Raw genomic sequence first — 26,760 nt, forward strand, 5'->3', positions numbered from 1 at the left:
TTACTGAGTGGGCCTGGATGCCCGCATGGTATCACTCTACTGGCCAACGTCCAGTGGCATCATTAACAACACTCCCCTCCCCCCCCCCCCAACCCCCACTCCCACCCAATCATCCACCTACTGTTTCCCGCGGATTGCATCCTTCGTTGGGCCAAACTGATGGAAGTTCGACGGTTCGAGATCCGGCCTGTAGAGCTGTAGAAGGAGAAACGTCCCATGAACTTTTGGGATCTCCTCTCGGCAGCGCAGACTTGTCTGAGTCCTAGGGTTGATATGGAAAAGGAGAAGTTTTAGGTCACAGCTGCACATGTCTCATTGTGCAAGAGACGTTCAATAAGTAATGCAACACAATTTTGTATTTCTGAAAGCAGGCAGGTTTACTTACGGTTCCAATAAATAATATTATTCGTTACTTTTTGGCTATAAAATCTTATTTTTCAACATTGAATGTGACGACCGTAAGCCACGTCACTGGGAGGGCCTGGATGCCTGCATTGTATCACTCTACCGGTCTACATCGGTGACAACGTTCAGTGGCATCCCCCCCCCCCCCCCCCAATCATCCACCTGTTGTTTCACGCAGAGAGCATTCTTCGTTGGGCGAAACTGATGGAAGTCCGAAGGTTCGAGATCCGGCCTGTGCACCTGTTGAGGGAGAAAAGTCCCACGAACGTTTGTGACCTCCTCTCTTCAGCTCAGACTTGTGTGAGGCCTAAGGTTGCTTTGGAGAAGTTCCTTTGCATTTCTGTGGCGAGTAACAAACTGACATCTTTTCTTCAGTTCGCTGCGAGCAGCACATCACACTCCTGAGTTGATTGTTGCAGCGCAAGGGAAGACATCAAACAGAATAACTCCTTGAGAGTCGCAGAAGTGCGTCGCCATATCTTTACCTGCTGAGGATCTCGCTCGGAGGACAGGTGGTGTGACGCCACTTCATGGTTTGGATTTTTTTCCGGTTCTGAGTGAAGAACCCATATTTCGTAATTTGTGATGAGGTTCGAGAAAGAATTGTCACGACAGCGAATTGACGCATAAGCAGTTTCGCACAGGTGGTCCTTCGTTGCTCTTTATCATCTTCTGTCAGGTGGTGAAGAACCGAGTGGGCACACAACTTTGAATACCCCAACTCGTAGACGAGTGTGTCAGCGCTACCAATAGAGACATCTAGTTGAGCAGCGTGGTCTTTGATTGCGACTCGTCGATCACGTCGAATGAGAGTGTACGCACGTTCCAACATCGCAGACGTCACAGCCGCGTGCTTCCAACCGACACGCTGGAGATCGGACATGTTTGCGCTACCTCGTTGTGATGTTGACAGACGTCTCAACCACTGAATCGCGTGCTTCTGTTGACTGCTAGGTCTCTGTAGAACATTTGCAAGTGCCTCTAAATACGTGCGTTGCTCTGGTTTTCTGCCAAAGATAACTCAATGACGGCTATCTGTTTCGAAAAAAATGGTTCAAATGGCTCTAAGCACTATGGGACTTAACATCTGAGGTCATCAGTCCCTTAGACTTAGAGCTACCTAAACCTAACTAATCGAAGGACATCACACACATCCATGGCCGAGGCAGGATTCGAGCTTGCGACCGTAGCAGCAGCGCGGTTCCGGACTGAAGCACCTAGAAACGCTCGGCCACAGAGGCCGGCTCTCTGTTTGGAACGCAGCTGCGTTAGAGACACCATTTTGAAGGCTACGTATGGCGCCGCCACATCTCGGAAATTATAGCGGCTGAAGCGGTTATAATCGAAGATGTCACACGAAAGATTCCGCATTTTTTAAAAAGGAAATTGGCCGAAAAAGAGAAATGTGTTGCTTCATTTATTAAACGACCCTAATACATGAATGACAGGAGTAAATATTACCGAACAATCAATTTCATAAGTCACGGTTGCAAAATAACGGCACAAATAATTTACCGAAATATGTAAAAACTGCTAGTAGCCGACCTGTTCGAAGATAAGATTGACTGCACAAAAAATGTAGAAATACGTGAGGCGATACGCACCCTTCGGCTTATCTTAGAAGACGGGCGGAAAAAGAGTAAAACTATGTTTATAGCATTTACAGGTTTAGAGTGAGCTAATCCAATAAGAAATTGTAGGAAGAAAATGGAGGGGGAGGGGGGGGGGGGGTGTCTCCAGCAGTGCACATAGAATTCAGGGTGAAAAATATCAACGATAAGATTCACTGATGACACTGCAATGCTCAGTGGAAGCGACAAAGAAGTAGAAAATATAATGAGTGAAACGAACAGTCCACTACGTACAGAAGATGGACGGAGACTAAACCGAAGAAAAAAGAAAATGACGAGGAGTAGCAAATATGACATTTGTGGTTAAATTAACGTCGAAGTTGTGGACATTCATGACCAAAGAAGCCCACTAGTATCAAACAACTGCCTCAATTTGGGGAAAACATTTCGGAGAAAGTACGTTAGGAACACAGCAACGTATGGAAGTGAATCGCGGACCGGGGCGAGAAGCTGAGAGCAACATACACAAAGTTTTCGAGATGTGGTGCTCTACAAGGATACTTAAAACTACGTTGACTGATATAATGAGCAGTGATAAGGTTATCAGTGTAATGGGCGAGGATGGATGTAAATGGAGAACGTTGACAGGAAGAACGGGTGAGATAACTGGAATATGTATCTACATCTACATCTACATGATTACTCTGCAATTCACATTAAGTGCTTGGCAGAGGGTTCATCGAACCACAATCATACTATCTGTCTACCATTCCACTCCTGAACAGCGCGCGGGAAAAATGAACACCTAAACCTTTCTGTTCGAGCTCTGATTTCTCTTATTTTATTTTGATGATCGTTCCTACCTATGTAGGACGGGCTCAACAAAACATTTTCGCATTCGGAAGAGAAAGTTGGTGACTGAAATTTCGTAAACAGATCTCGCCGCGATGAAAAACGTCTTTGCTTTAATGACTTCCATCCCAACTCGCGTTTCATATCTGCCACACTCTCTCCCCTATTACGTGATAATACAAAACGAGCTGCCCTTTTTTGCACCCTTTCGATGTCCTCCGTCAATTCCACCGGGTAAGGATCCCACACCGCGCAGCAATAATCTAACAGAGGACGAACGAGTGTAGTGTAAGCTGTCTTTTTAGTGGACTTGTTGCATTTTCTAAGTGTCCTGCCAATGAAACGCAACCTTTGGCTCGCCTTCCCCACAATATTATCTATGTGGTCTTTCCAACTGAAGTTGTTCGTGATTTTAACACCCAGGTACTTAGTTGAACTGACAGCCTTGAGAATTGTACTATTTATCGAGTAATCGAATTCCAACGGATTTCTTTTGGAACTCATGTGGATCACCTCACACTTTTCGTTATTTAGCGTCAACTGCCACCTGCCACACCATACAGCAATCTTTTCTAAATCGCTTTGCAACTGATACTGGTCTTCGGATGACCTTACTAGACGGTAAATTACAGCATCATCTGCGAACAACCTAAGAGAACTGCTCAGATTGTCACCCAGGTCTTTTATACAGATCAGGAACAGCAACATACCCAGGACGCTTCCCTGGGGAACACCTGATATCACTTCAGTTTTACTCGATTATTTGCCGTCTATTACTACGAACTGCATCCTTCCTGACAGGGAATCACGAATCCAGTCGCACAACTGAGACGATACCTCATAGGCCCGCAGCTTGATTAGAAGTCGCTTGTGAGGAACGGTGACAAAAGCTTTCCGGAAATCTAGAAATACGGAATCAACTTGAGATCCCCTGTCGATAGCGGCCATTACTTCGTGCAAATAAAGAGCTAGCTGCGTTGTATGAGAACGATGTTTCTTGAAACCATGTATCAGGACATCAACGAATAATTGCATGGAATTTGGAGCGAGTTTTTGAGGGTAAAAGCTGTATGAGAAGTTCGAAGTTGGAATGTAATCAAGAAACAATTTTGGATATGCGGTGTATGTTCTACTCTGAGTTGAGGAGATTGACACAGGAGACACAGCCGCGATGGAGATCCACCAGATGAGTCAACTGACTGATGACCACCCAGAAAATGATGTAAGGAAAGCTACTGACAATGTTGATTAGACTACACTGTTCGAAACTTTAAAGGCAGCAGGCATGAAATAGAGTCACGGAAGATTGCTCACAAGCCGTACAGAAGCCATACTACAGTTGCAACGGCCGAAGCACATGCAAAAATAGCATGTTTGAGTAGAAAATGAGACAGGTTTGTAGTCTTTCCCCAATGTTATTCAGTAAGTACGTTGAGCAACTAAGGAAACCAATCAGAAACTGGGATTAGCAATTAAAGTTCAGGAAGAAGAAATATGAGGTTTGCAGATTACATTGTAGTTCTGACACAGACGACTAAGGATTCGAAAGAGCGGATGGACTGAAATAACTGTGTCTTCAAAAAGATACTGTAAGGTTGACACCAACAAGAGTAAAACCATGGTAATGGAATATTGTGGAGCTAAGTGAGGCGACAATGGGGGAACTCGATTAGTAAACGAAACACTTATAGCAGTCGGTGAATTTTGCTATTTCGGCAGCAAAATAACTGGTGTTGACCGAAATTGAGTTCCTCAGGATACATTAGAGTGAAGAGCTGTACATAAACAGTCTCCTGACTGCAGACATCAACAAAAACAACTAGAACGTGGATTCCAGACCGCTCGGACAAACAACTTGAATAAGGCAGAATACACACATATGACGGGAAACTGCCATTTACTGCATTTTCACAACGTGCTACATGCCACATTCGAAAGACCACTGATAGCTGGTAGTCAAGAGAAGACAGGATTCGGTTGCGATTGTGGACGGCGCCGTAGTCAGTTACTACTGGTTGCCTTTTACAGTTACACACAGTTTATTTTAAACAGTAATTCCAGACTCAACAATAAATAAAAATACCACACGTTATTAACGAAGAAATAAACAACTGTGTAAATAATAGTGTTTTCAGTGAGTTACAATTTAGCAAATCACCGTTACATACAGATACAGCGTATGTTTTAAAAGCAAGCCACTGTGATCTGGGCAAGAGGGCCTTACACGTCAGAAATGGCAGCAAATTAATAAGTGTTTAAAACTCGCTGCGACTTACAAATTACACGTATTGAAACATTAAAGGCAAGTCGCCACCAACAAAACACAAGGCATCAGACGCCAGGAATAGCAGTAAATAAGATTTTAAAGGCTTACTGCGTAAACACAAATAGCAAATTAGAATTTTAAGACAAGGACCACAATCACGGCTGAGGGCCTTACACGCCAAGAATGGCAATAAATTAAGAATTGTTTAAGAACTCGCTGCAATTTACAACTTACACGTATTGAAATATTAAAGTTAAGTCGCCACAAACACAGCAGAAGGCATCAGAGGCCAGGAATGGCAGTAAATGAGGTTTTAAAGGCTTACTGCTAAAATACAAATATCAAATTAGAATTTTAAGGCAAGTGACCTCAATCACGGCTGAAGGCCTCACACGGCAAGAAAGGCAATAATACAAAAAAAAATTGGAAACGTGCTGTAAAACAGCTCACACAGTAGCAAAGGTTAATTAAGAAACAAGCAACTGATCACCAAACAGGTGAAATAAGATGATTGTACACTTTGTAGCACAACACTTAACATTACTGTACACTAAAGTGCTAGATTTATTTTAGAAGGCGACCAGAACTATTAACTAGACATATACAACGTTTAATGCAGGCTTTTCAAGGTATTGCAATAAATAATACAATAATAAAACACAATGACCAGTACATGAGTTCCTTAAGGGGTACTGAGGTAGATTATACCCGCGGAAGGCGTCGGCTGAAGGAGCGTTACACTGAACTACTGGCCGTCAGACCACCTTTTAGAACACAAATGTCTTGTAAGAACCAAGGGGCCACAGACGGTGCTCCAGTAATCGACTTATGAGAAGGTCCGGCAAAAAACACTTTCGCGAGCTATGAGATAGGCAGCCAGGAGTTGCATTCACTTCACAGATGGTAACGCAGACTAGTAGCAGTCTAACGAATGACTAATGATAATCTTGCTGAAGCTACCTGACTTCCGATGAACCAAATGCAAAGATGGAACAATACACCAAACCCGGAACCGGCGGTCTGCACTACGTCCGCAGAATACGGCGTCTAGAGCGCCCGGAACGAGAAAGGAACCACTACCACCAGAGTAGAAGAATCACCAACTGGCCTACAATCAAGAAAGCTGTCAAAACTACACGCCTTACCGGACAGCAGTGGCAAGGCGAGGAAACGTACACTGCTGTTACATACATTAACGTCCAGGGCAGGTAACTGGGACGTTAGCGGCCACCAGGCAAGAAAAATTACCGCTGGTTGAACGTAACAAATTGTAACAAGCTGAACGCAGTAAATAGTAATAAGAAGTCGAGGAAAGCTAATCAGATCCGCCTTCCCTTAGCACTCCACTCACTGCTCTTCGCCTCGGCGACACTACGAGCAGCAACACGAACCCAAGCCACTGGAGAATCGCGAGATATCACAATGGTGGAGGTTTCTCTACGTGGATTGGAATGCACTAATCTTAAAGCGTGATGGATCCGCTTTACGGCGAGGTCGTGCACCGTCGTGACCACAGCCCTTCCATCCGACAGTCCATGCGTGCCGCCAGCGGTCCCAGGGTGTTGTGGCACTCCTACTGAGTCCCCAACCGAACTGCTCACTCACACGACCTGGAAAAACAACGACGTCACCCCAAAGATAGGGCAACAGTTACTACCACGGATGTTGCCACTAGCGGACAGGCATCGCTTGCGAAACCGAGATGAAGGCAAACAACCGCCACCATGCCAACTAAACGATACCGTCCGGCCCACACCAGAGGGCGGAAACCTACAAAGAGATCCAACGCGAGCCGCACGACTCAACCACTACATTGCTTAAGGGTTACTTGCCGGAAACTGACAATATATTTACAAAATTACATTAAAAAACAGTGTGTATCGCACTACGTTCTTCAAGTTAGGGAAATTATAGACCATTTTTTCCGTTTCTTTTTTTCATACATTTTTTTTTTTTTTCCTGATTGCAATTTTGATTTCATGAAGAGTCGAAACATCTGTAAGATCAGTAATAATTTCACATTCGCCTTTACTACAAACATCGAAGCCACATTCAGAGGAAGGATTTGCAAATTTCTTCAGTGAGTCAGCTTCTCCTGCCCGCATCTCGTGGTCGTGCGGTAGCGTTCTCGCTTCCTACGCCCGGGTTCCCGGGTTCGATTCCCGGCGGGGTCAGGGATTTTCTCTGCCTCGTGATGGCTGGGTGTTGTGTGATGTCCTTAGGTTAGTTAGGTTTAAGTAGTTCTAAGTTCTAGGGGACTGATGACCATAGATGTTAAGTCCCATAGTGCTCAGAGCCATTTGAACCATTTTTTTCAGCTTTTCCTATTGCCTTTACGTCTCCCCAAGCCCTGCAAATTCCAGATATTCCATTGGGCATATTCAGGGATTTCAATAAACTGAACCGAGGACCTGCTACGTGGGTAGTGTCCCGGCATTTAATAGCGGATGAAATGGGACACAACGAAACAAACATTTCGGGGATGTCCGACGGGGAATTGGGGACTGCGTCGTCTTCTGGCAGTAAAACAAAAGTGACATGCATACTAATGCATTCTGAAGTAAAATGTTCGGTGTAATTAAAGAAAATACACTCCTGGAAATGGAAAAAAGAACACATTGACACCGGTGTGTCAGACCCACCATACTTGCTCCGGACACTGCGAGAGGGCTGTACAAGCAATGATCACACGCACGGCACAGCGGACACACCAGGAACCGCGGTGTTGGCCGTCGAATGGCGCTAGCTGCGCAGCATTTGTGCACCGCCGCCGTCAGTGTCAGCCAGTTTGCCGTGGCATACGGAGCTACGTCGCAGTCTTTAACACTGGTAGCATGCCGCGACAGCGTGGACGTGAACCGTATGTGCAGTTGACGGACTTTGAGCGAGGGCGTATAGTGGGCATGCGGGAGGCCGGGTGGACGTACCGCCGAATTGCTCAACACGTGGGGCGTGAGGTCTCCACAGTACATCGATGTTGTCGCCAGTGGTCGGCAGATGGTGCACGTGCCCGTCGACCTGGGACCGGACCGCAGCGACGCACGGATGCACGCCAAGACCGTAGGATCCTACGCAGTGCCGTAGGGGACCGCACCGCCACTTCCCAGCAAATTAGGGACACTGTTGCTCCTGGGGTATCGGCGAGGACCATTCGCAACCGTCTCCATGAAGCTGGGCTACGGTCCCGCACACCGTTAGGCCGTCTTCCGCTCACGCCCCAACATCGTGCAGCCCGCCTCCAGTGGTGTCGCGACAGGCGTGAATGGAGGGACGAATGGAGACGTGTCGTCTTCAGCGATGAGAGTCGCTTCTGCCTTGGTGCCAATGATGGTCGTATGCGTGTTTGGCGCCGTGCAGGTGAGCGCCACAATCAGGACTGCATACGACCGAGGCACACAGGGCCAACACCCGGCATCATGGTGTGGGGAGCGATCTCCTACACTGGCCGTACACCACTGGTGATCGTCGAGGGGACACTGAATAGTGCACGGTACATCCAAACCGTCATCGAACCCATCGTTCTACCATTCCTAGACCGGCAAGGGAACTTGCTGTTCCAACAGGACAATGCACGTCCGCATGTATCCCGTGCCACCCAACGTGCTCTAGAAGGTGTAAGTCAACTACCCTGGCCAGCAAGATCTCCGGATCTGTCCCCCATTGAGCATGTTTGGGACTGGATGAAGCGTCGTCTCAAGCGGTCTGCACGTCCAGCACGAACGCTGGTCCAACTGAGGCGCCAGGTGGAAATGGCATGGCAAGCCGTTCCACAGGACTACATCCAGCATCTCTACGATCGTCTCCATGGGAGAATAGCAGCCTGCATTGCTGCGAAAGGTGGATATACACTGTACTAGTGCCGACATTGTGCATGCTCTGTTGCCTGTGTCTATGTGCCTGTGGTTCTGTCAGTGTGATCATGTGATGTATCTGACCCCAGGAATGTGTCAATAAAGTTTCCCCTTCCTAGGACAATGAATTCACGGTGTTCTTATTTCAATTCCCAGGAGTGTACTTCAGGCTTCATTCTTAATTTTTCAAAATTTGTTGAATTATGCAGTAATAATTCGCAAGCCGGATGTTCCACACTCGTATATTCGGGTGTTTGCTGTGAGGGGACGTCTCATCTTGGTTTGCTGAAATTTCCAGATATGTGATTGCCCTGACAATTCAGTATTAGAATTGCGTCCTCCAGCTTGAAATTTTTCTGGAATGTAAGAGGTTACATCTCTGGTGAGCCGAGGCTACCGATGCAACCAATTCCGTAATTACCACCTTCAGCAAAATTTCCGTGGGTTGGTCTTCACTGTGGCGCCCTCGTGGCTTCTATAGTGTCCCGATAGGAAGAGTAGGGAACTCGGCAGGTTGTTCCAATTGTGGCGTTCAAACGCACTCTGCCTGCGGTCGACGGTATGACCAAAGGTGAACATCGGACATCATTATTTAAGGGATAGGTAACACTGATACATTGCTCCGCAGACCACTGGCTTGAACATCGTTAGAGTATTTTGTGGCCGCGAGAGTTCATTTCGAGAATACAGTTGTGCATTATACTGAGGGTGTGAAAAACACAGGCACCTCATGTCCTGTGAACAAAGGTTTCCGGTTTCCACGGCCTTGTGAGCCAAATCAGTTATATCTCTCACCAACTTATTTAATTTTATGCTTTCTATAAACTGCATTTGTCAGTTAACTAACTCTTTTTAACTGCAGTATGCCGTTTGAGATTCCATGTGGTCATTATTAGTCTTTTCAACTAGCATCAACGCTGTTTATTGTCATAGGGAGAATTTTGGAATGAATCAGAATTGTTTTAAAGAATTCAATTGATGAGTATATTATAAAAAAGGTTAAAGGAAATATACGAATAAATTTCAAATATTAGACATTTTGAATAACCTGTACAATATTACTTTTCCTTTTTGACTATGGTAACCCATTGTTTCCCAGTAAGTTGGGAGTGACGGGTCTGATTACAAAATAGTGTAATAATACTGCAAGGTATACTAATACGTTTCAAACAGTTCGTTGAATCTAGCTTACATTATCCGCTGACGAAACATGGGTAGAGCAGCTAGTCAGACTGCTTAAGTGATTCAAGTGTCGGTAATAACAACACTTACCCAGAAAGGTGCGTTCAGATGGGTACGTTACCACTGTACTTTATGCTGGTAGAGCTATTACTAATTATACCCCTTTGATCTGATAAATAATTTATTAGAAGACGACCAGGTTTAGACATGATTGAACGGCGTGTATGAATAAATGTAGGCTTGCCTTCTTCGTGTATGTTGAAGAGTAACTATTAACAGCCGGAATTAACCCGAATAAGAGTTGAGAAATATTAGTTTGAGTGTATTTTCGCGCCAGTCGCATAAGAGTAGCGCTATTTGCGACTTCAGTGGTGCCAAGCGAGAGCTCATTGGAGAGCACAGAGGGGGGCTTTTGCCTCTTCCGATGATAGCTGCTTCTGCCTCGGTGTCTTCGTTGGACGTATGTTGGTTAGGAGGCCAGATGAGGGCCTGCAACCAATCTACTGCGTGATAGACACGCTGGACCTTCACCTGGAGTAATTTCGTATGACAGCAGAACCACTCTCGTGCTTATCCCTCACATCCTGATTGGAAATATGTACTCCAGTCTGATGATGCTACCTGTTGTGTTCCTATTGAAGAACAACATTCCTGGTGGTAGTTTCCTACATTATAACGCTAGCGCAGAGACTGCTGTTGTAACCCATAATGCTCTACAGAATGTCGGAGCACATATATCGGACGTCATCGGTCGATAACTCCAACGTTATCCACAATCAGCATTAACCGTCCCTCTGTTGTTTGACTAACAAGGGAACCTCCCCATCGCACCCCCCTCAGATTTAGTTATAAATTGACACAGTGGATAGGCTTGAAAAACTGAACACAGATCAATAGAGAAAACAGGAAGAAGTTGTGCGGAACTATGAAAAAATAAGCAAAATATACAAACTGAGTAGTCCATGTGCAAGATATGCAACATTAGGGACGGTGTTAGCTGAGAAGTGCTGTGGTCCCGTGGTTAGAGTGAGCAACTGAGGAACGAGAGGTCTTGGGTTCGAGTTCTCCCTTAGTTGAAAATTTTACTTACTTTATTTTCGCAAAGTTACGATCTGACCGTTCGTTCACTGTAATAAGTTTAGTGTCTGTGTCTTGCGACCGCACCGCAAAACCGTGCGATTAGTAGACGAAAGGACGTGCCTCTCCAATGGGAACCGAAAACATTTGATCGCAAGTTCATAGGTCAGCCGATTCCTCCACAGGAAAACACGTCTGATATATTCTATACGACACTGGTGACGGCATATGCGTCACATGACAGGAATATGTTGTCGACCCACCTAACTTGCACACTAGGCGAATGGGTAAAAAGATTCTTCTACCTTGCCCGATTTAGGTTTTCTTGTGAATGTGATAACCACTCCCAAAAAAGTGATGAAAACACAAGAGTTTGTCACATAAACTGCAACAAATGAATGCACCAGTTTCACAGTCGCACAGTTTTCCCTGTGCTCTGTCAAAACATATGTTTTTTACGTTTTCGAATGTTTCCGTGTGTAGACCGTAAAATTGTGCATATGTCCAAGCAAATCTGAACATGCCCTGGAATTTTGGAGAGCGAAGTTGATTATGTGTGAAAGCCTGAACTTTGATAATTGTCTGAAAATAAAAAATTAAACTTTTCTCTCGAGAGAATATTCGAACCGAGTACCTCTCGTTCTGCAGCTGCTCGCGCTAACCACGGGACCACGGCGCTCTTCAGCTGGAACTCTCCTAAATATTGCATACATTGAGCATGGACTACTCAGTTTGTATATTTTGCTTATTTTTTTATAGTTCCACACAACTTCTTCCTGTTTTCTCGATTGATCTGTGTTCAGTTTTTCATGACCTATCCCTGTGCCAACTTATAACTAAATCTGAGGGGGGTGCGATGGGGAGGTTCCCTTGTAAGTGCAACAGGCATCGAAAACTGTTCCGCTAACTGATATGGTTCAAATGGCTCTGAGCACTATGGGACTTAACATCTATGGTCATCAGTCCCCTAGAACTTAGAACTACTTAAACCTAACTATCCTAAGGACAGCACACAATACCCAGCCATCACGAGGCAGAGAAAATACCTGACCCCGCCGGGAATCGAACCTGGGAACCCGGGCGTGGGGAGCGAGAACGCTACCGCACGACCACGAGATGCGGGCTCTAACTGATACCCGTCATCTGTACAACACAATGCATGTTCGTTTGCATGCTTGCACTCAGCATTCTGGCTTTTACACCCGTTATTAATCTACCAGCATTTCATCTCGCCCTTACACTAACCAATGAGTCTGCAATGTTAATCACTTAAATATGTTTCCCAGACAAATGTATCGCGAAATTTCATTACTCTACATTAATTAAATTTTGGTACGCAATTTCTTCCGTCAGTGTATTATGCACCCTTACTGTGACATTGTAAGACTAATATCTGAAAAGGATAACTTACTAACCTCTAGAATTTTTCTAAGCTCATCATATTGCTGTTTGCTTGTGTGTGACTAGAAATACAGATACACTACGACATTTCTGGTTTACAACACAAATTTTCACCGTTGAAGTAGTTAAATGTGCTGCTCATGAAGCCCACCGACTGTGTGAACAGAGCAGTTTCACCCGATTCGTCACGTAGATTCAAATGGTTCAAATGGCTCTGAGCACTATGGGACTCAACTGCTGTGGTCATAAGTCCCCTAGAACTTAGAACTACTTAAACCTAACTAACCTAAGGACATCACACACATCCATGCCCGAGGCAGGATTCGAACCTGCGACCGTAGAGGTCGTGCGGTTCCAGAGTGTAGCGCCTTTAACCGCTCGGCCACTCCGGCCGGCCGTCATGTAGAACTTCCAGGAACAAAACAGACACTGGTGTGTGGCTTCTTTATGTTATTTATGTAGACGTCAGTTACTCCTTCCAGTCATACAGTCTCCACTTTCTTCTCTGGACGACGATCAGCTTGAGACGTATAAAATGGAGAGCCATGCTAAGCCTTACTCACGAACGGTGGAAATGTACAGGGAAAAGGCTAAATGTGTCAACCAAACGATTAAGGATGCTAAGTCTCGTCATACGCGTGGCACAATCGTTGCCACACTGGAAATGCACAAATTCGGTTGTTCTCAAATTTACACAAGCACGGTAAATGGCAAGCACCGCACCCTGACGACAGACTATAACAAGGGTTCTTAAATTACTAGAAGATGAGGGCCACATATCAAGTTTTTAATCGCAGCAGGGGCCGGATATCACTTTTTTTGTGAAATTAAAGAAGAAAATAATAACGAAATTCGGTGTTTTTTAACAAATACACCATAGTTAGTGAAAACCTTGGGTTTCTTTCTTTACTCTTTACAACACTTAATGACAGGTGTATTTGAATCCGGAATATTCTTAAATTGTGCCTCTACTTTTGTCGGATGAATGAGTAAAGTATCTCGTAGTTATTCTTTGCTCAGGTTACTTCTGTATTTAGATTCTGTTTTCACAAAGATATGTTTGTTCACACCTACAGGGAGTGCCTAATACAAACAACAAACCTCGTGCAAAATCATTGATGTAGGCCTAGTTTTCACGGAAAGGCTTAGTTTTCTTCTGCAGGAAACTCCAAAAACAGAAACAAGATTTTCTTCTTTGAACCTATGCTTCAAGTTGTCATCAGCTCGTACATCGACGATTTCCATTTTCAGTGAACATCTTCCAATTCTGAAGATATGGCGTTATGTGAATTTGTATCTCAAAAAATGGTTCAAATGGCTCTGAGCACTATGGCACTTAACTTCTGAGGTCATCAGTCCTCTAGAACTTAGAACTACTTAAACCTAACTAACCTAAAGACATCACAAACATCCATGCCCGAGGCAGGATTCGAACCCACGACCGTAGTGGTCACGCGGTTCCAGACTGTAGCGCCTAGAACCGAATTTGCATTTCCTTGGGATATGGACCTAAATTGCGAATTTGGAAGAGAACTCCTTCTTCAGATCATTCCACTGCAAACATGAGATAAAAACTTGAACAATGTTCACCGTTCAACGAATGATATTCGGTGAAGTGTGAAAGCTTTCTGTGTGAAATTGTGTTAAAAAGGTATCAGTATCTGTCTGAAAGCTTTAATATGTAATTAATAGCGAGCTTATGGGTGTTGTACCAAGTTATTGTTTGCACTAAATGGACAATATTTCGACGAGCGACCCACAGGTCTTCTTCATGCGCTGCAAGTTTTGCTGTTTTGTGCACTCACCACTTGGTCTCCAACCAGACAGTGAACTGTTGTTGATCTCACGCCGCTACTTATAGCTGACTATGAACTCGGTTCCCAACGCCCAGCCGGCCGTAGAGGCCGAGTGGTTCTAGGCGCTACAGTCTGGAACCACGCGACCGCTACGGTCGCAGGTTCGAATCCTGCCTCGGGCATGGATGTGTGTGATGTCCTTAGTTAGGTTTAAGCAGTTGTAAGTTCTAGGGGACTGATGACCTCAGCAGTGAAGTCCCATAGTGCTCAGAGCCATTTTGAGCCAACGCCCACTACAGCCTTTAATGCGATTTTGTTTTCTGTGTTCGCACTGGTATTCCGTGAAACGCAAATTCCCTCAGCTCTCTGCAGCACTAGCGGATGTGATGGCCGACAAAATTTTACTAAACTAAGTGCCGGACCCCCGGCCGCCATCCATGTGTATGAGATTATTTGGCATCTTAGTTTCGATAGGCTTAGTCAGGTAAGTCGCTGATGTACCTTGCGCCTCTCTTTCGGTTGCTCTGATAGTATGCCTCACGTAAGACATGCCACATTCAGACGGATTGCGGCTATCGGAGACCTTAATCGTCTTTATCATTAAAAAGAAAACTTTTTGCCTCTGTTGAGGAGATCGAAATACACTGGTTCCGAGATTCTTCAGAACTCTGCCGACCGTTTCCGATGGTGGGCCAGCATAAGGGAGATAAGTGATTCTTGCCTTCTCCTTCTCTAGGTGCATCTCAAACTCTTAGGGTTTGTTGATGTTGACTAAAAAGCCTACTCGATTTCACGACCCCTATATCCACTCCTTCGGAATACAATTTGTAGGGAGCAGTCTTCGGTGAGGGTCGCCTTCTCTGAAAGTGTTTAAGCTCTAAGGACTAGGGTTTTTAGCAGATGGTGACAGATGGTGATTGACTCTAAGCATAGTGGCAGAGCTCAGTGTGCATAACTTTTCTACACTGACGGGCAAAGTCGCAACAGAAAAAAAATTAATGTAGAGTCATGAAATTTCGGGAATACATATGTCTAGGTAACATATTTCAGTAATTAACATAGGACGGTCACGGGTTAATGTAAGCGTGAGATAATCTATGCCTCTTGCACTTGGTCGGAGAATAAAGGAACGGTTAATACAGGTTGTGTATGACGATGGAGATGTCGTCCGATTATGTTCCATGTGTGCTCGACTGGAGACAGATCTGGCGATCGAGCAGACCAAGGAAACATGTCGACAGTCCACTGAGCATGGTGGGTCAAATGGTTCAAATGGCTCTGAGCACTATGGGACTCAACTGCTGAGGTCATTAGTCCCCTAGAACTTAGAACTAGTTAAACCTAACTAACCTAAGGACATCACAAACATCCATGCCCGAGGCAGGATTCGAACCTGCGACCGTAGCGGTCTTGCGGTTCCAGACTGCAGCGCCTTTAACCGCACGGCCACTTCGGCCGGCTATGGTGGGTCACAACAGCAGAAACGTGGAATAATATTTTCCTCATTTTGAAGCTTTTTTTCATTTCATTCAAACATCGGCCAAGAAAATTACTTTTCGTAGACGTTCTTCGTCGGACGTGACTTCTAAAAGATTGTTTTTCTCACTAAGAAAAATTTTAATTTCTGTTCTCAAAGAAAGTAAAATTGAAAAAAAATTACCATGGCTTAACAGCCTTTCTGCTATGTGATATGGGCGATCACTTGACTAAGATTCTACTTCTCCTAGGATCAGTAGAAGTGTTTGAGTCAATGACACCGAATGAAATAAGCAACGGAAATTACAGGTTTCATCACACAGCATTATCTACTGATGTCTCCCATTGTACTTCCTGAAGAAGAATGGAGTTTACTGTCAAGGGTTTCGTAATACCAGTTGCTTCACCTTCTGAGTTTACTCTTTAAACGGAACCTGCATATTTCTCACCCCTATTTCACATCCCTTTGTTGTGAAACTTTTGAGCCGAGATGGAGGAAGGTTGTGCTTTCCAGCTTAAGTTAGCTGTACCCCTTAAGATATCTCATCGCCTGTTGTACCATCCAAGGAAATCAGATCTGCTAGGCCATCAGTATCTTCGTAGTCTGTGTTATACCTCTATAAAACAAGAGGACTTGGGTTGTATCAAAAATGTCTTTAGATGTGTCCTGGACTACTGCCTTTTATTTTACGTGATTTGATAAACTGTGAGCAGTATGTTAAACTCGAAGGACCACTGGGTTAGTTGAAAGAGTAATTGCTTTACAGTGTTCCGTTTTCTCAGGAGACATTTTTTCAGCCATAATTAAAATGCACCTCTTTATATAATAACCACCAATGTATATCCTGTCTTGTTTGTTGGATTCACTGAGAATTTTTAGAGTATGGCTTCACGCTCCAGAATACGTTCCTAAAAATGTTTTTTTTTGGAAACAAAGTCCACGTTTCTATGTTTAGAGTTCATATTCATGTACACTGTCCTTGAATTTATCAAACTGTGCACCACGCTTGTTTTCGTTGTGGCGCGAATATCGTATTCCCTAAGAACAGCAATTCATTCTTTTATACACAACACACTTCTGATCCTCGTCTACCTCCATATTTGACGGCCCACTTTCTACTATGAGAACAGCTATCCACTTTTCTCTGTTTAGTTTCAACTGCCATTTTGCACACGTACTTGAAAGATAGAAAACTTGAAAACTACAATACAGCAAATATAGCCAGGAAGACACAGCTGCAGGAAGAACTCTCCTGGTGATACCTTTGCTATTTACGAACAAATGAAGGAAATTATCCTAGCCGCCTCTTGAAAAGTTGAACTAGCGGTAAGAACCGCACTCTGCTTTATAACACTCATTCAAGAGCAACCGGATTAAATCCCTCCGCGGGACGAATGCGGCCCGCGCGCCTGATTATGGAGACCCACGGACTATAAGAAATTACAGACTCGGAGTATGGTCATTAAAAACAGTAAGCAAAATAAGATAAAAGTGGGCAACGCAACATGTATCAACTATGTGACATTTCAATATTTGTTAGAATCTATTCCACAAAGTCATATGCGTCTTTCAGTCCGTATGTCTCATCAAAATTTCTCGAGGTTCTAGCCACGTCAAGTGGCTGAATGTCCACAGTGGTGACGACCAATAGCGTCACACTACCCAACCTAACCTTACACCAATTATAAAAATATATGTCTTTCTTCGTCTCCTTTGAGATCCAAAAAGCCTTCGATCACATAGGGCATTCCTCTCTCGTCTTCAGAATATAAGCTTATGTGTTCGAAAACATGTTTGTCCATCTGTTTCCTTTCTTTGTCATACGTACAGTACCTCACCATCAACCTCCCACATGAGGTAATCTTTTTGTTGTACGTATATCTTACAATGGAAATAAATTGAGCAGTTGTGTTGCTTGGGAAGCAATCGGTTCGAGTCTCAGGCGATGAGAGTGTCAGTGAATCTCCTTGTCTGCTTGGATACAAGTGGGTATCAGATTAGTAACTAGGGGAAGAATATGGTGATTTAGACTACGACTAGCTCACGTTGTGGACAAGAGCGTTGACACTGTGAATTACTTTCCTTTTATTTTGTAACACAAGTAACGTGTTACATAATGTTTCATACCTTTGATGCAAAATTTATGTATAATATTTGTCAGTTATTATTTTGCGCTTTTAAAGCAAAGAAAAAGAAGAACATTGAAAATTACTTCTGAGGCACATGAGATTCACTTTGATGTTTGTGGTGCAAGACCACCGACTTCCTCCACCTGCTTTATAACGTGAAATAGTAGATTACAGCCATGGTAAGAAATCGAAGCCATAAATCAGTCTAAATGTTTTGAAAAATGACAAACCAACAAATTTTCGTATTTTTTTGATCAGCAGTCCACGAATGCAAGATTCATTTTGTACGTAGGTGTGGTTAATTCATTATTTACTTCAGTATTCAACATGCATTTTGCTCTTTCTTCAGCAATTTATAGGTCTTGCATCGATCATCACGTTGTACGACATATTTTGTGCTTTTCTTTCTTGAGTGGGCAACATAAAAGTCAAAAAATTAATACAGTCAGCTAACTTTTAAGTGATGAAAATGAAGCAAGCGTACTGTTTATAACCCTTCATCGAATACAGAGAGTATCCTGTGACTAAACGAAACTACGATTTTGATGGCGTTACCATATTCTAATTTATCCATTTTAGAAACACATTAGAAATGTTGTAAACCACCGTGGTGTATGTGACACACACCGTTTTTTTGTGTGATTGTCTCATGTCTCCACAATGGAATTATAATTCCTACAGCTGATTAACAAGACCCTGTCATTGACAACCTACCGGTAGGGTAAAGTGAAATTGCGATTTTACTTCAGTTCACTACATTAAACCAGTCATTCCTACCGGGATACCCTAAATTATTTATTGTCAAAAAACATATAGACTGCAGAAAATTGTATAAATATGAAGTGTGCAATATTGGATTCCAACCTACACTACCGGCCATTAAAACTGCTACACCACGAAGATCAAATGCTACAGACGCGAAATTTAACCGACAAGAAGAAGATGCTGTGATATGCAAATGATTAACTTTTCAGAGCATTCACATAAAATTGGCGCCGGTGGCGTCACCTACAACGTGCTGACATAAGGAAAGTTTACAACCGATTTCTCATACACAAACAGCAGTTGACCGGCGTTGTGGTGAACGTTGCTGTGATGCCTCGTGTAAGGAGGAGAAATGCGTACCATCACGTTTCCGACTTTGATAAAGGTCGGATTGTAGCCTATCGAGATTGCAGTTTATCGTATCGCGACACTGCTGCTCGCGGTGGTCGAGATCCAATGACTGTTAGCATAATATGGAGTCGGTGGGTTCACGAGGGTAATACGGAACGCCGTGATGGATCCCAACGGCCTCGTATCACTAGCAGTCGAGATGACAGGCATCTTATCCGCATGGCTGTAATGGATCGTGCAGCCACGTCTCGATCCCCGAGTCAACAGATGGGGACGTTTGCAAGACAACAACCATCTGCACGAACAGTTTGACGACGTTTGCAGCAGCATGGACTATCAGCTCGGAGACCATGGCTGCGGTTACCCTTGACGCTGCATCACAGACAGGAGCGTCTGGGATGGTGTACTCAACGACGAACCTGGGTGCACGAATGGCAAAACTTCATTTTTTCGGATGAATCCAGGTTCTATTTATAGCATCATGATGGTCGCATCCGTATTTGGCGACATCGCGGTGAACGCACATAGGAAGCGTGTATTCGTCATCGTCATACTGGCGTATCACCCGGCGTGATGGTATGGACTGCCATTATTTACACGTCTCGGTCACCTCTTGTTCGCATTGACGGCACTTTGAACAGTGGACGGTACATTTCAGATGTGTTACGACCCGTGGCTCTACACTTCATTCGATCACTGCGAAATCCTACATTTCAGCAGGATAATGCACAACTGCATGTTGCAGGTCCTGTACGGGCCAGCACATTCTCCAGATCTCTCACCAATTGAAAACGACTGGTCAAGGGTGGCCCTGCATCTGGCTCGTCACAATACGCCTGTCACTACTCTTGATGAAATGTGGTATCGTGTTGAGGCTGCATGGGAAGCTGTACCTGTACACGCCATACAAGCTCTGTTTGACTCAATGCCCAGGCGTATGAAGGCCGTTATTACGGCCAGAGGTGGTTGTTCTGGTTACTGATTTCTCAGGATCTTTGCACCCAAATTGCGTGAAAATGTTATCACATGTCAGTTCTAGTATAATATATTTGTCCAATGAATACCCATTTACTATCTGCATTTCTTCTTGGTGTAGCAATTTTAATGGCCAGTAGTGTACATCTAAATTAGGAGTGAGAAACTGAAGACTTACACCCAGAGTGGCTCTTTCAGAAAAGGCTCAGTGGACAAGCAAATGGAATTCAACAGATTTTCTGTGACTTTTTCCCTATCCATTGAACCTGGAGGGCATATAGCCTATTGAAGTACGGACAGCTGCTGTAATGCACTGATTATCCGCTCATTGGTTCGTTGACCGCTGTGCAGATGACGTACGCGGCGTATGTACAGTTCTGTCCCTACACAGTGGACGCAATGTGCCTCTCGCAAACGCCTAAGACTGAAATTATCTCACTACGAGGCCGAGCTCGAAGCAAGGTATACGTTTACTCTGTAGCCAGGATCAGAGATTCGACTAAAGTCTTCTCCCGTAGATAAACACTTCAATGTTACACCTTCACAGAGATACAACGAATCGTCACACGAGTAAATAATAACAATATTCACAGGGAAACCACTTCACGCGCTTTCTGTGTCAGAAGCAACATTCCTCAGAATCCAACTGCCAAATTCTCTTTGGTGAAGCATCTAGACTGATCACCAAAGGCAAATGTCTCCACTCGATCCCAACAGTTAAATTCCTTTGATCGATGCCTGGAGTGAAATATCTCCACGCGATCATCCACTCCCTCCTGGACACGTGTTGCCTACGTTTGCGCACTCGCAACGAATTACAGAGGCCATTACAAAAACATTATATATCACTACATGAGTCATAATTCTGCTAGCAGATCACTTGAAACTCATACTCCTTCAAAACGATTTTCTAAAAGTTTCCGTTTCCCCGCTACTTCCTTTGCTCTCTCGTCATCAAATACGTTTTTCTGCTATTCCGTACGAAATATGAACTTACCATAGGAAGGATCCTCGGAGACGAGTTCACAACCACCGTTTGTGACTCCGCACATTCCTTTGCACTAAAATGTTGCCTTTTAGCCTTGTTCCACGTCTGACACTCTTTCTCCAGGAACACTGTTCTTAAGTTTTCCCATCACACTAGAATGCAACCTCAAAAAAAAAAAAAAAATGGCTCTGAGCACTATGGGACTTAACATCTATGATCATCAGTCCCCTAGAACTTAGAACTACTTAAACCTAACTAACCTAAGGACAGCACACAACACCCAGCCATCACGAGGCAGAGAAAATCCCTGACCCCGCTGGGAATCGAACCCGGGAACCCTCGCGTGGGAAGCGAGAACGCTACCACACGACCACGAGATGCGGGCAGAATGCAACCTCCCTTCTTCACTGTCTGCGCTATGAGGCAACTTCCCCATCGTGAATCGCTTTCTATCAGGGCAGTAAATGTCCATCCTTGCAAGACATGCCAAGTCTCTTCACATCCTCTCTTTAGCAGATAGTGGCTTCTGAGTAATGGGTGGCCCATGTGGCCCTTTCTGTCAGTGCTCAGCTCTAATTAACTCCCAGACAAGCAGTACTACTGAAATTGTTAGTACGTGGTGCTAGATATTATCTACCAGCGCATATTATAAGTGCGGTGGCAAAAGTCTTGCTGCCTTGCACTGAATTGTCTCCACAAAACATATTCTGTGTGTTCTTGAGAGCAGGCCACCTGATGTTCTGCTCGTCTCTATCATAACTTTTGTTTGGAGATTGTTTTCTTTGCTCATTTCCCACTGTACATTAGTTGCACCCTAGCCAGAACCTTGTAGCAGAACCCATGGTTCTGTGTTGCGGCAAGTGCAACTCTATAGGAAATGATCAGTGACAACACAGAAATTACCAACAGATCAGTATTAATGTTAACATGCTCTTTACACTGTCTATTCTTACAGTGGAAGCTTCCATCCTATCTATGAGTGCGCTGATGTAACTAAACCTCAAGGCTTAACACATTCATTCATCCCCAAATTTCATATAACATCATGCTTAAATATCAAATTACGATAAACGTTACGTTATGGCCACCCAACAAGACATTAATAAAAGTCAAGCATGAAGACTGTATGTGAACGTCGATATAAACAATATAAACTATGACTAAGTTAACATTTACTGTGCCAGATGTTACTGGTGATCAGCATTTACCTTTAAATTATTTGTTTGTTACTGACGTTGTGGGTAATGGACACATTATTTTTGTCGCACACAACATTCATACTCATTCGCTAAAATATCAAGCTTCCCGAGACAGAAGTAATTGTTTTGGTTTTACAGAGCATGAGAGTAGAATCAGACAAGACGTGGAGTTTGAAAACAACACATACTACCACGCCGCTGTGGGGCTCACATTTGCACAACTCCAAGAGGAGTTAGGTACATGTCGACTCTCGAAGAGTCTGTAATTGTACTTGCTCAACAGCTGGCGGAGCTATCGTACAGTGTCACAAGTACGCTGTAGAGTCTCGAAGTCTTTTTCATTATCAATGTCCAGATATGGATAAAATGCTGATCAGACACCGTGGTACTGTGGTGAAAGGAGATACGTGTACTGCTCTTCAGGAATACATCGTATTTGGAGACTAACCTCTGCTGTTAAGGCCCATGTGTTTCCGGATACATTCTACAGAAGTCTGTTGTTACGTTCTTAGGTTATGACTGCTTAAGGCTGTGTGATAGAACTCTCCAAATACGTCAAGTTGTTTTATGGAATTAGATATCCTTAATTATGATCATTTTTGGAAGGTGATTACGAACAGCCGTCAAGTAATGTATAAAACGCATGTTTGATCGACAGCTGCTCTTTGCATGATAAGTTTCTGTGCTGAATGCAGATAGTCCCGCCCCGTGCATTCAACAATAAATTTATCGTCTAGATATTTTTGTACGATATAATGAAAATACTTTGTAAAGATCTTTGACCAACTCCTCAATATTGTGTACAAAAGTGGTTCAAATTGCTCTGAGCACTATGGGACTTAACTTCTGAGGTCATCAGTCCCCTAGAACTTCGAACTACTTAAACCTAACTAACCTAATGACATCACACTCATCCATGCCCGAAGCAGGATACGAACCTGCGACCGTAGCAGTCACGCGGTTCCAGACTGTAGCGCCTAGAACCGCTCGGCCACTCCGGCTGGCAATATTGTGCACAATTTTAGCACTTATAGCTCTCATCTTCTCTTCAGTACTGCTCTGTTTATGAACATTGTTAACATGTTTGCTTTTAAAAATGATGTGTGTTATACTGGATCTCATAGCATTCTCAACATATGAGATGTGGCCATTATTTAAGTAATGACAGATGTGATGTTATAGCTTAAACTGTTTTAATCCTGTAAGTAGTCATGTACATTTTGCACTTCCTTGGAAAAGATTTTGTAACACTGCCTGTATACTACACTTACTTTTTGTATCTTTGGAAGGAATACGTGAAGATGGCCCGTGACTGAAATACGTCGATATTTGGAATTTAAATAAAAAAGCAGCTGATGGTCAAACATGTAATTTCTATACCACTTCTTTATCTTGATTTCTTTGTTTTGTTGTGGATGCATGTGTTTGGGAATTCTTCCACAGTGCCTTCCATTCTTCTTACTTGCGTTCTTCTGATTCTTCTTTTCTTTTTTGAGACTGAATTTGATTTAAGGGCGTTTCTGCTTCTGATAACGATAAAAATGATAAATTGGACTGTTAGATATGGAGGGTTAATCCCCAGGTACCTATGTATCTGCTTCTCGCTTCGTTATTTTTGGATGCAAGATCTAGGTGAGAAGAGACCACGTCCACAATCGTGACAATGTGATGTTGTAAGATTGCCTTGTACCCAACTAAGCATCCTTTATTATGTCAAGGACTGTCGCAATTGTGATACTATAACAGCGTTTATCTTCTCCCATTTCAGTCAGAATTGCGTAAGTCTCCTTCTACATGATAACGGGGTCAGTGTGGTTTTAGAAGGGAGACCTTTCTGATGTCACCTGCCGATACCTGTCCACAATGCCACGTCCCGCCACACGATGGCTGCCTTGCTGTCACCAAAGCACAGCGCGGGGATCGCCTCGGGCCACTACCATCGGGCCCGGTGACTTCCACTATGGTGGTGCCTGTCACATAACATTCCCCAACTGTCAGCTCTGCCCCAGTCTTGCTCACTGCTCCGACCGCCTTCTGCTTGCTCGGCTTCTTCTACTTTCGTGATGTGTGTCATACGCTGGGCTGTGGTCTCCATAACTCTGCTAATACCGTTAAACATTCTGCACACACTGTACAATACTGCTTAACACTACATGCTTATACACTAAAGCGCCAGAGAAACTGCTATCGGCATGCGTATTCAAATACGGCCAGAATACGGTGCTGCGGTCGGCAAAGCCAATATAAAACAAGTGTCTGGCGCAGTTGTTAGATCGGTTACTGCTTCTACAATGGCAGATTACCAAGACTTAAGTGAGTTTGAACTTAGTGCTACAGTTGCCGCACTAGCGATGGTACACAGCATCAAAAAATTGCTCTGAGCACTATGGGACTTCTAAGGTCATCACTCCCCTAGAACTACTTAAACATAAACCTAAGGACATCACAAACATCCATGCCCGAGGCAGGATTCGAACCTGCGACTGCAGCGGTTCCAGACTGTGGTGCCTAGAACCGCTCGGCCACCCCGACCGGCGACAGTATCTCCGAGGTAGCGACGAAAGGGGATTTCCCCGGACGACCGTTTCACGGGTGTACTGTGAATATCAGGAATCCGGTAAAACATCAAATCCCAGACCGGGCTGCAGACGGAAAAAAATCCTGCAAGAACGGGACCAACGACAACTGAAGAGAATCGTCCATCGTGACGGAAGTGCAACGGTTCCGTAAATCGCTGCATATTTCAGTGATGAACCATCAGCAAGTGCGAACCATTCAAAGAAACATAATCAGTATGGGCTTTCGGAGCCGAAAACCCACTCGTGTACCCTTCATGATTGCACGACACAAGGCTTTACGCCTCGGCTATGCTCCCCAACACCGACATTGGACTGTTGATGACTGGAAACATGTTGCCCGGCCGGACGAGTTTTGTTCCAAATTGTATTGTGCGGCTGGACGTGCACGGGTATGGAGACAACCTCACGAATCCATGCACCCTGACCGAGCGAGGTGGCGCAGTGGTTAGCACACTGGACCCGCATTCGGGAGGACGACTGTCCAATCCTGTCTCCGGCCAACCTGATTTAGGTTTTCCGTGATTTCCCTAAATCGCTTCAGGCAAATGCCGGGATGGTTCCTTTGAAAGGGCACGGCCGATTTCCTTCCCCATCCTTCCCTCACCCGAGCTTGCGCTCCGTCTCTAATGACGGGACGTTAAACACTAATCTCCTCCTCCTCCTCCTCCTCCATGCACCCTGCATGTCAGCAGGGGACTGTTCAAGCTGGTGGAGGCACTGTAGTGGTGTGGGACGTATGCAGCCAGAGCGATATGGGACCCCTGATACGTCTAGACACGACTCTGACAGGTACGTAAGCATCCTGTCCGATCACCTGCATCCATTCACGTCCATTTTGCATTCCGACGGATTTTGGCAATTCCAGCAGGACAACGCGACACTCCACACACCCGAAATTGCTACAGTGTGTCTCCAGGAAGACTCTTCTGAGTTTAAACACTTCCGATGGCCACCAGACTCCCCAGTCATGAACATTATCGAACATACCTAGAATTCCCTGCAGTGTGCTGTTCAGGAGAGAACTGTACCCCCTCGTACTCCTATGGATTTATGGGCAGCCCTGCATTATTCATTAGTCGATTCCATGCCACGTAGTGTTGCGGTACATTTGCGTGCTCACGGGGCCCTGTACGATATTGGGTAGGTGTACCAGTTTGTTTCTCTCTTCAGTTTATAACTAATATGAAAATTGCGTTTTGGTTTTGGCTTACATGTAATGCAAATGAGTCTAATTGCAGAATATCTAAATTGCCATATCGTGGTGCTAGTGTGACGAGTGTAGTGCCACCTTGTGTGTGTACTTCAGTCAATCGCCAACTGTCTTAGCGCGCGTGGCACTAGAGGCCGCCTGTAGGAAGCATTCACACGGCAGGGTCTGCTCTACGCCATCTACGGGCGACTCGCTCCCATATACACTCGGAGCATCGCTGACTCACCGTCGTTAGGTTCTTTTAGTTTGTACCGCTCACATGATTTGCTCTGTATATCACTCATGTTGCATCTTCCGTATGATTCTTTTTTCTTGTTGCGTGTGTAGTCACGAGAAGCTTATTTCCGTTATTTATTTCGAAGTTTATGAATGGAGCCACATTTGTGTTACTAGGATCTGTTTCATGTATTACGTGGTTACTACAAAAATTATTCTCTTAACTCAGATTCAAATGCACAAGGTTGCTCCACACTGCACGCTTATATAACTAATACTTAAGTTGTTTCTTGTTTTAGCTTCACATTTAATGCCAATTAGTCTAATTAATAAATGTCAAAACTATGATGTTAGTAAACTTAAATTAGATTTAAATTTGTTACGTATATTGTTGGAAGAGTAGTGTGTAAGATAGCTGGACACGAGGGATGAATATATGCTTCGATGGTTAGCACATTTTACTACATCAT

Source organism: Schistocerca americana, chromosome 5 (assembly GCF_021461395.2).
Source record: "Schistocerca americana isolate TAMUIC-IGC-003095 chromosome 5, iqSchAmer2.1, whole genome shotgun sequence".
NCBI lineage: Eukaryota > Metazoa > Arthropoda > Insecta > Orthoptera > Acrididae > Schistocerca > Schistocerca americana.